The 9,759-nt window shown below is 37.8% G+C and overlaps 1 pseudogene; it reads right to left on the bottom strand.

Moving 5' to 3' along the window:
* Positions 1-5,265: 5,265 nt before the first annotated feature.
* Positions 5,266-6,350, bottom strand: LOC148195071 (uncharacterized; annotated as a pseudogene).
* Between the last annotated feature and the right edge of the window lie 3,409 nt (positions 6,351-9,759).

The raw sequence follows: 9,759 nt of genomic DNA, 5'->3' as shown, positions 1-9,759 counted from the left end.
TCTTAGTCTTGATGCTTTTAATGGTCTAAATTCACAACTCAAATTATTTTTAATTAAAATATGTTTTGTGATTTAATTTGCTGGTTATTCATATATTTTCCTTCGTATGCTTATTGGAAAAAGTCTAAGTTCATCTCATATGCTAATAAATGTTTGGAGATGATTAAAAAAATGTTACTTTATAATTTTTCAATATATATATTTTCTTATTGGTTCTTATGATATATAGATACGGGGAATTTAAAAAAAAAAAAAGGTAAAGTAAGTTTAGATGCACATAATTTACCATTTTGAATTTGATACAAAATAAAAGACTATGAATCATACTTATTGTTTTAATATATTATATTATAGTAGACCATATTTATATATTTAGATTATATGATAAATTTGAGTATACACAGCATAATAAATATATTTTTATAAAAGATTGACAATTTGAAGTTTTAGTTTCTTTTTATTAAAGTGATGATTAGAGAACTAAAAGAATATAAACATAAAGATATCTTATTTTGATTTGTGATTGGTGGTTTTATTATTTTATTTTTCGGTAGTTGTGTTTTTTGTGTGAGTTATTGAATATATGTGAAAATATTTTCTATAACTAAAGATTTTGGGATTTGTTTACTTTATTAATTGTGTATTATAAGTGATTATAGCATGTGATATATAAATGAAAATTAGTATAAGGTGTTCTGCTAATAAATAAATGTTATATTATTTAGATAAACCTTTATTAGTGAACTTTGATGTTAAAGTAGTTTGGAATTGTTATTAAAAGTTAAATATATTACCTACTTTATTTCATAATAAGTGGTAGTGTACGTGGTTTTAGAAAATTATATTAGATGTCATATTAAATAATATAATTTTTATTTTAAAAGTGCAAAATAATTTGTAGTTATTAAATATCGGATCTGCTGCATTAAGTTATGAGAAGTTATAAATATTTGGATGGTGTATCACTAGTGCAGAAAGGGCTTTACACGTATGTTATTTTGGTCTTTTGACGTCCGACATGCATTCGACGTTTTTGTGGTGACGTTAACCAGACGTCTGTTGTGCCAGGTCAGACGTCTATATAGACGTCCGTTCCGACACAACAGACGTCTATATAGACGTCCGTTTGTGTCGGAACGGACGTCTATATGGCTGACCGGGTTATTTAGGGTTACGGGGTTTGGACGTATGTTTGTGCACTGCTAGACGTCTAAGGGTCACTCAATGAAAATTATAATAACCTGAAGAGCAGATTCAAAATGAAAATGGAGGGAAATGGAGGAGTGCACGACCTAAAACGTAGGCCAAAAAACGCCACCCAAGAAAACGCAACAAACTGCACCAAAACGCACCGAAAACGATTTTTAATCGGTCCAAATGAAAGATATTTCATCACTGAACAATTTAATCAGAATAAAAGTAAGATTAAATGGTCCAAAACAGATAAAAACCAACCTGGAAATGCAAGGAGCAGAGGGAACTCTCACGGAAGCGCGTAACTCCTCGCGGGTTCGTGTTTTGGTATATATGTCCTTCTTTTAAACGTCTTTTAAACGCCCGTTCTAGAGGGGGCCGGACGTCTATAATATTATAGACGTCTGGCCCCCTCCAGAACGGACGTTCAAAAGGCTGAACTCTAGAAGGACGTTCAAAAGGCTGACGGGTTCAACTACCTTGTCAGCCTCTTGAACGTCCTTCTGGAGGGGGGCCCTGTCAGCCTCTTGAACGTCCGTTCTGGAGGGGGTCGGACGTCTGTAATATTATAGACGTCTGGCCCCCTCCAGAACGGACGTTCAAAAGGCTGAAGCAATCAACTCTTCAACTCCCCCCGTTAGTCTTTTGAACGTCCGTTCTGGAGGGGCGGACGTCTGCAATATTATAGACGTCCGGCCTCCTCTAGGACGGACGTTCAAGACGCTGACAGGGTAGTTGAACCCGTCAGCCTTTTGAACGTCCTTCTGGAGGGGGCCCCTGTCAGCCTCTTGAACGTCCGTTCTATAGGGGGCCGGACGTCTACAATATTATAGACGTCCGCCCCTCGAGAACGGACGTTCAAAAGACTGACGGGGTTGTTGAATAGTTGATTGCTTCAGCCTTTTGAACGTCTATAATATTGTAGATGTCCGGCCCTCTCCAGAACGGACGTTCAGAAGGCTGAAGCAATAAACTCTTGAACTCCCCCCGTCAGTCTCTTGAACGTCCATTCTGGAGGGGGTCGGACGTCTACAGTATTATAGACGTCCGCCCCTCCAGAATGGACGTTCATAAGACTGACGAGGGGAGTTGAATAGTTGATTGCTTCAGCCTTTTGAACGTCCGTTCTGGATGGGGCCGGACGTCTATAATATTGTAGACGTCCGGCCCCCTCCAGAACGGACGTTCAAGAGGCTGAAGCAATCAACTCTTCAACCCCCCGTCAGCCTTTTGAACGTCCGTTAAAGGGGGCCGGACGTCTATAATATTATAGACGTCCAACTCCCTCCAGAACGGACGTCTCCACACTCAATTATTTACATTTATGCCACCGGTCAATTATTTACGTTGGGGTTTTGGTGGACCGACGTCTATTGGGTGACGTTAAAGGCCAATTCTACACTAGTGTATATGTTGCTTGATGAGTGTAATTTTCGAGGAGACGAAAATTTTTTAGAGGTGAGGTGAATTATTACCCGAGAAAATGTAGAGTTTATAAATAACACTTGAGTATGTTTTATTAGAATCTGCATGAGTTTACAAAGTGGTATAGCTTAGTTGGTGTGCAAGTCTTGAGTAGAACATAAAGTTTTATGCTATTTATTTAGTTTATTGAAATAAGTGCAACACATGTTATTGTATGATTGCTTTCTATGAACAAATTTTGTTATTATTGCTTGTTGTTGTAATTAGAGAAGATATCTTTAGAATCTTCCTAATTAGAAAAAATAAATATATAATCTTCTATTTTATTTTGTTTACCTAGTTCCCCTATTTCCCTTGTTAGGAGAATTAGATTGTTACAAATAAAGGATATGAGAATGTATTTTTTATGATTCAGAATATAATAAAATCAGTCCTTTTTTCAACTTGGTGTTAGAGCTCTCAATCTTGGGGCTCCGTTCCGCTACACAGTTGCACCGTTGTCGTTGTCCGACCATCACCGCTGTTGTTGTCGCCAATTGGGGTCGTTGATAGGGCAGAAAGGTGCACCTAACACCGACAACCACAACGCCGGAAGTCGTTCCGTGAGAGAAGCCGCAATGTGCAGCCACGTGCCGCTACCACAAACAGAGTCGCCGAAGCCTCCTGAGTCTGTTCCTAGGGTCGGTGACGACCCGTTTTGATGGGGAAGTGCATACCTAGAGAGAATATACTAAATGACATTTAAGAAATGGAAGAGAAATTAAAAATGGAAGAGATTAGAGAAAAGGAAACTTAGGAAATGAAGATGCGCCACTTGAACAAGCTTCGAAGATAAGCATCATGAAGAGGACCGCCACTTGCTTGAGCAAGATAAGGCCTGCCCAAATTTGGGACTTTAGAGACATAATTCTATCTTAAAGAAGAATGCAAGATTGCAATTCAACTCAAATTTCATTCAATGCAAAGGTGTCTACAAAGAAGAACCCCTAGGTTGCTTATATAGCTTTTGGAATGACTTTGGTGATGAGTTTCAAGAGATGTGGGACTTGGAAGGCTCCAAGTTCTGTCCAGCAGCAGCTGCAACGTCCCTAGGTGCATGGGAGCCCCACATTGCTTAATTCTCTCATTCCAAAAGGGTTTATAAGCTTCCTAGCTCTCCTAGAGTTCAAAAACTAACACTAGCTATGCTTCCTAACTCCTACACGCCTAAAAATGCTCACTTTCTCTTCTATTCTTTTTAAGACCAAGCTATGGAAAGTCCCACATTGCTTACTCTTAAAGAGAAAGAAGAGTTTATAAGCAATTATTCACAAGAACTAAGAGAAAGAAATCAAAAGGCAAATACACGCCCAAAGGAAACCTATTCTACTCTTTTTGTGTTTTTGTCACTTTGAAACTCTTCACTACTTGACCCGTTTATGATCATATCATCCCCCCCAGGTTGGAGAGGATTCGACCTCGAATCTTGAAAAGCCTGCAACAAAGAGAGATTTAGTGACTTATTTCGTGTATAAACCAAAGCAACTCCTCCTGGATCAAATGTCAATCTGCAAAAATCATTAAACATTTTGTGAATGAATTTATGTTGACCAATCAATGTATATAAACAAGTAATAGTAAAAGAAAGTCTCCTGATATTTTTATTGCATTTAGTGGTGAAAACTAGGAGACCATTTTTAGAGAAAAAATTATTTTTGTCTTGAGTTGAATGGACCCAAAGGGGTAACACTAACTCATGACATGTTTCATAAATGTTTATGGAATAGTTGGAAAGAAGGAAAGAGGGAGGTGAAAAAGTTGTGCAAAATATTTTTGGAACAAAGAAAGAAAACTTAGTAAAAGGAGAAAAGTAGAAGGATTGAAAAACTCCCCTGTCATGGTTTAGATCTATTTGAATGATGGGAGTGGATGGTGCCTTCAGTAACACTTCCTTTTTGACTAAGACTTTGTCCTTCTCTATTTCTCTCACAAGTTCTTCTTTTTCTTTCTTTTCTCCCTCCTCTCTTTCTTTTCTCTCAGTCTCTTCTTTTACTCTCTCCTTTCTTTCTTTTTTGTCGTCATTTAAACAAGTAAGCATGACCTTCTCTTTGGCATCACTTGATGAGGAAGAAGAGCTATAGGTTGGTGAAGTTAAGGAAGACGTAGACTCATTAGTCACAATTACTTCACCCTCAATGCATGTTGCCTTTTTGGTGGGGCAGGCAGAGGCTATATGACCATGTCCTAAACATTTAAAACATTTAATGTGACTTGGTCTAGAAGAAGATTTAGGTGGGGAAGAGGAATGGTTAGAAGAAAAATGAGAAAACGATTTGTTAGTGGGCTCCTTAGAAACATCCTTGTTTTTATCCTTTGATGATGAGGATTTGTAGAAAACATCTCTTGAAGATTTGGAAAATTTGTTTTGACAAGCTTCTTTTTTCAAGAGTTTCTTCTCTACTTTCATGGCTCTATGAACCACTACATCTAAAGTCTCATCATCATGGAATTCAATTATATCTTGGATGTTGCTATTAAGTCCACTAATAAATCTAACTATTTTTGCATGATCATTTTCTTTAAGGTTAGTATGATGTAGGAGCACTTCGAGCTCGCGAGCATACTCCTCCACACTTCGTCTACCTTGAGTAAGCGATTGGAGCTTAATCAAGAGGTCCCTATGGTAGTATGGAGGTACGAAACGTTGATACAAAATGTCCCTGCAATGTTCCCATGTACTCGCGGGTGAGGCCATGGTTAAGTATCTCCTATTTAGCCATTGTTTGGCGTATCCCTCTAAAGCTAAACAAGCTAACTTTACACGCAAAGGTCCATTTACACTATATAAATCAAAAATTTGGTCTACTTTAGCTATCCAATCTAAAAAAATAGACGGCTCGACTTCCCCTTTGAAAGTAGGCAAGTTCAACTTTGGTAGTGTAAGGCCTTGGTCCATAGCTTTATCTTCTTGAGGCTTCTTTGGCGAGGGAAGGTATACATTTATGGTTCTAGCTTCTTGCTTCTTCTTGTAGGAACCATGATCATGACCATGAGATTGCTTCCCTTTAGCCTTTGTTTCCGCGTTTAACCGTTTGCTCATAGCATCAAGTTGATGTTGCATTTGTTGGAAGGCCTTCATCACATCAAACTTGCTAGAAGGGCTTCCATGGTTGCTATCTCCATGAGATGAAGCATGGCTGGAACCTGCAGACATGTTAAAAAAAAAAAAAAAAAACAGCAGCAAGCTACACACAAAACAGGTTAGAAACAACCAAAAATCAAGGCAAAGCAGCAGCCACAAAACAGCTCACGGTTTCACTCAAAGAATGGAAGGAAACGACTCAAAACTCACGGCCAGTGTCTCAAAAAACAAGGAAAGGGCAGCACCCTTCTTTTAAGATAGTAAAATGTCTCACAAGTCCACTTTGAGAGCACCAAATCAAGTCCAAAGCAAATGGAAAGATGTACAATCCACTTCAATGCAAAGAAGCCAAATCAAGACAGCACATGGTAGAGGCCAAAGAAAGAATGAAAACTACAAGACAAATGATGAAAATGGAACCTAAAAAATCAAGAAACTTGGCACAAAAACAAGGAGGCAGTATCTAATGAATGTGAAGAGACAAAACAACAAGAAATTGGAGTCAAAACAGTGGTACAAAATGAACAAGACAGCAAAGAAAAATTAACACAACTAAGGAGCAAAATCACATCAACATGCTACGCATACATGAAGAGCAAGACCGAATTAATGCTGGAAATAATTTTGGCAAACCTCAAACCAAAATATTCTGTATTGGAAATGAAAAAGAGGCTCTAAATGAAGCAATCAAACACACCAATCAATGAGAAAACTCTCGGCCAAGCACACCAAACAACAACCAATTTTTTTTTTTTGTTGATTTTATTTTGATACAGCAAACAGCACTTGGTAAAATGTCTCGGCCAAGCCACTTTAATGAAGAAAATGTGTTTGATTGGAAGCACAATTGTAATGGTTTATAGCCTCTATTTATACAGAACAAATAAGCAAGGTTCACACGCTTAAATCCAATGATGATCAAGCTCAATTCATCATACAAGCAAGAAGATGTAAAAATACTCTTACTAGGAAAAAAAATTTCATGGAAAACGGACAAGAAATGAAGCTAAACTAAATCATACAAGTTCACTGTATTTTCACGCAGAGGCTGGGCGAGACAGAAAATGGCTCAGCGAAAATGAACATATCTAAGCTATTCTACTCTAGCATGCAATTCCTAAGAGATCAAAAACCTAAGGCTCATGATACCACATGATGGGGAAGTGCATACCTAGAGAGAATATACTAAATGACATTTAAGAAATGGAAGAGAAATTAAAAATGGAAGAGATTAGAGAAAAGGAAACTTAGGAAATGAAGATGCGCCACTTGAACAAGCTTCCAAGATAAGCATCATGAAGAGGACCGCCACTTGCTTGAGCAAGATAAGGCCTGCCCAAATTTGGGACTTTAGAGACAGAATTCTATCTCAAAGAATAATGCAAGATTGCAATTCAACTCAAATTTCATTCAATGCAAAGGTGTCTACAAAGAAGAACCCCTAGGTTGCTTATATAGCTTTTGGAATGACTTTGGTGATGAGTTTCAAGAGATGTGGGACTTGGAAGGCTCCAAGTTTTGTCCAGCAGCAGCTGCAACGTCCCTAGGTGCATGAGAGCCCCACATTCCTTAATTCTCTCATTCCAAAAGGGTTTATAAGCTTCCTAGCTCTCCTAGAGTTCAAAAACTAACACTAGCTATGCTTCCTAACTCCTACACGCCTAAAAATGCTCACTTTCTCTTCTATTCTTTTTAAGACCAAGCTATGGAAAGTCCCACATTGCTTACTCTTAAAGAGAAAGAAGAGTTTATAAGCAATTATTCACAAGAACTAAGAGAAAGAAATCAAAAGGCAAATACACGCCCAAAGGAAACCTATTCTACTCTTTTTGTGTTTTTGTCACTTTGAAACTCTTCACTACTTGACCCATTTATGATCATATCACGTTTGGCCTATATTTGAGTAGATCTGAGCTTTAAATTTTTCTCCTTTTCTCGGTATGACCCACACGCCACCGTCGTCTTGGAAAAGGTCATCGGAGACTCTTGGTTGCATTCTACGGGATGTTTGAAGTAAAACTTATTCCTTTGGATCCTAATGACTTACCAAATATAGGGGGTACCTGTCGGTTGGATGGTCAAAATTTCTTACAATGGAGCCAATTTATTCAAAGGGTTCTCAAGGGGTCGTTCAAGACTTCATCACATAGATGGAGGAGGACTAGGATGAGACGACATTCATTTTTCAATTTGGGACAATGAAGATTCATTAATGATGACTTGGATGTGACAATCCATGATTCTTGAAATAAGTAGAAATTATATTTTTCATTCTTCTGCAAAAGAAATATGGGATGATTTACAGAGTACTTTTTCACTAAAGGATCTTGAGCGCTTGAAAAGAATGGTTGAATCAATGAGTAAGCCCTCTGAATCATGTACTCTGTCAATAAAAGGTAAGATTTGTCTCAATATTATTGGTCATGTCTCAAGGTATTTGGATCCTTGATTCGGGTGCAACTAATCACATGACAACTTTTAGTGTGTCCTTCTACTCATATGGTAAAAGAAATAAAGAACAACTTATTACAATTGCGAATGGTCAGGGTATACCTATATGTGGCTCTGGAAATATAATTTTGAACTCATCTATTGTATTGAAGGATGTTTTACATGTTCCTCAATTAGCTAATAGTCTTATCTCTGTGCAAAAACTCATAAAGGATTTAAATTGTTCAGTAACATTTTTTTCCAACTTATTGTGTTTTTCAAGACCTTGCCATGGGGAAGACAATTTTTCTTGCTCGAGAGTCGAAGTGGATTGTTTTCTTCTTTCATATTTTTGCTTCCTATGTACAAATTTTGTTGTTATTGCTTGTGCTATGATAACTTACCTATATTTGTTTGTGTTTGTAGTTATGCGTGTCTTGCAATGTTCGTATGACTTTGTTGGGAATCTAAGTGTGAGTCTAAGTCTCACATTGGATATAAATGAGAAAGTAAAGCAATATATAAAGATGAAAGACCCATTAACCCATAGCCTTAAGGTTTTAGGTAGAGAGTGATATAAATCCTTATATGGTTGGGCTCATATCTCATTCGTATTGTATCTCTTCGGTGAACCTCCTCCTTGTTAGACCCAACAGCGGTATTAGAGTTGATAGTTTGTCTCAGTGACCGACTCATACGAGTATAATGATCCCTATATGGAAAGTCTTCCTGGCAAAGGATATCCAGGTAAGCAAGTCATGTTAAGATGAACGACGGTTAGAAAGGGCTACTCGTGGTTGTGGTTGGTTGGATGCTTTTGTTGGAGGGGAAGTATACCTATGTGGAAGGGACTCACCCTTGAGGGGGAGATTGTTGGGAATCCAAGTGTGAGTCTAAGTCTCACATTGGATAGAAATGAGAAAGTAGAGAACTATATAAAGATGTTTTACATGTTCCTTCTTCTTCGTCACACATATTTACCTCTTCCTTCGTCTCCTGTATGTGTATTGCCTCTTCACCAAAACTCAGAAACTTAACTTCATCTGGCTGACTAGGTTGTACATGTTCGACATAGATTTCAACCTCATCATTATTTGCCTCTGCATAGTCAGCCAAGAACAATGCTTCCCTGTCATCACTGAGTATTCTCAGGTTGTTCATCGCCTTTTGTTTTGCCCCCTTCCACCATAGCTTGAACTCTGCATCATACTTGAATTCTCTAACATATCCCACTGCTTCAAAGTAAGACCACCTGTCCCGATCAATTCCTTTTATAACATGTATTTCTCCTCCCACATATTCTATTCCCTTATTCTTCATGAACTTCCCCATGTGATGCAGAGAAACATCAAAAACCATTGCTAATCCTACATTGTAAAATGAAAATTTTACTCACACAATGCACAACAAGCAATGGAGTCACAGTAAACGAAAACGAAAAGAACAAACTTACCTTCTTCGAATTGCCTTTCTTACACACACAATGCAAACAAACACTAGAGCAACAACAATCGTCAAACCAAATTGATGGAACCAGAACCCTAATCGCGACTTAGGTTCAAGATAAAACAAAGTTATCAACCCCAATT

Source organism: Vigna umbellata, chromosome 7 (genome assembly GCF_029865625.1).
Source record: "Vigna umbellata cultivar VRB3 chromosome 7, Vumbellata_1.0, whole genome shotgun sequence".
NCBI lineage: Eukaryota > Viridiplantae > Streptophyta > Magnoliopsida > Fabales > Fabaceae > Vigna > Vigna umbellata.
This window is presented reverse-complemented; position numbering and strand designations above follow the sequence as displayed.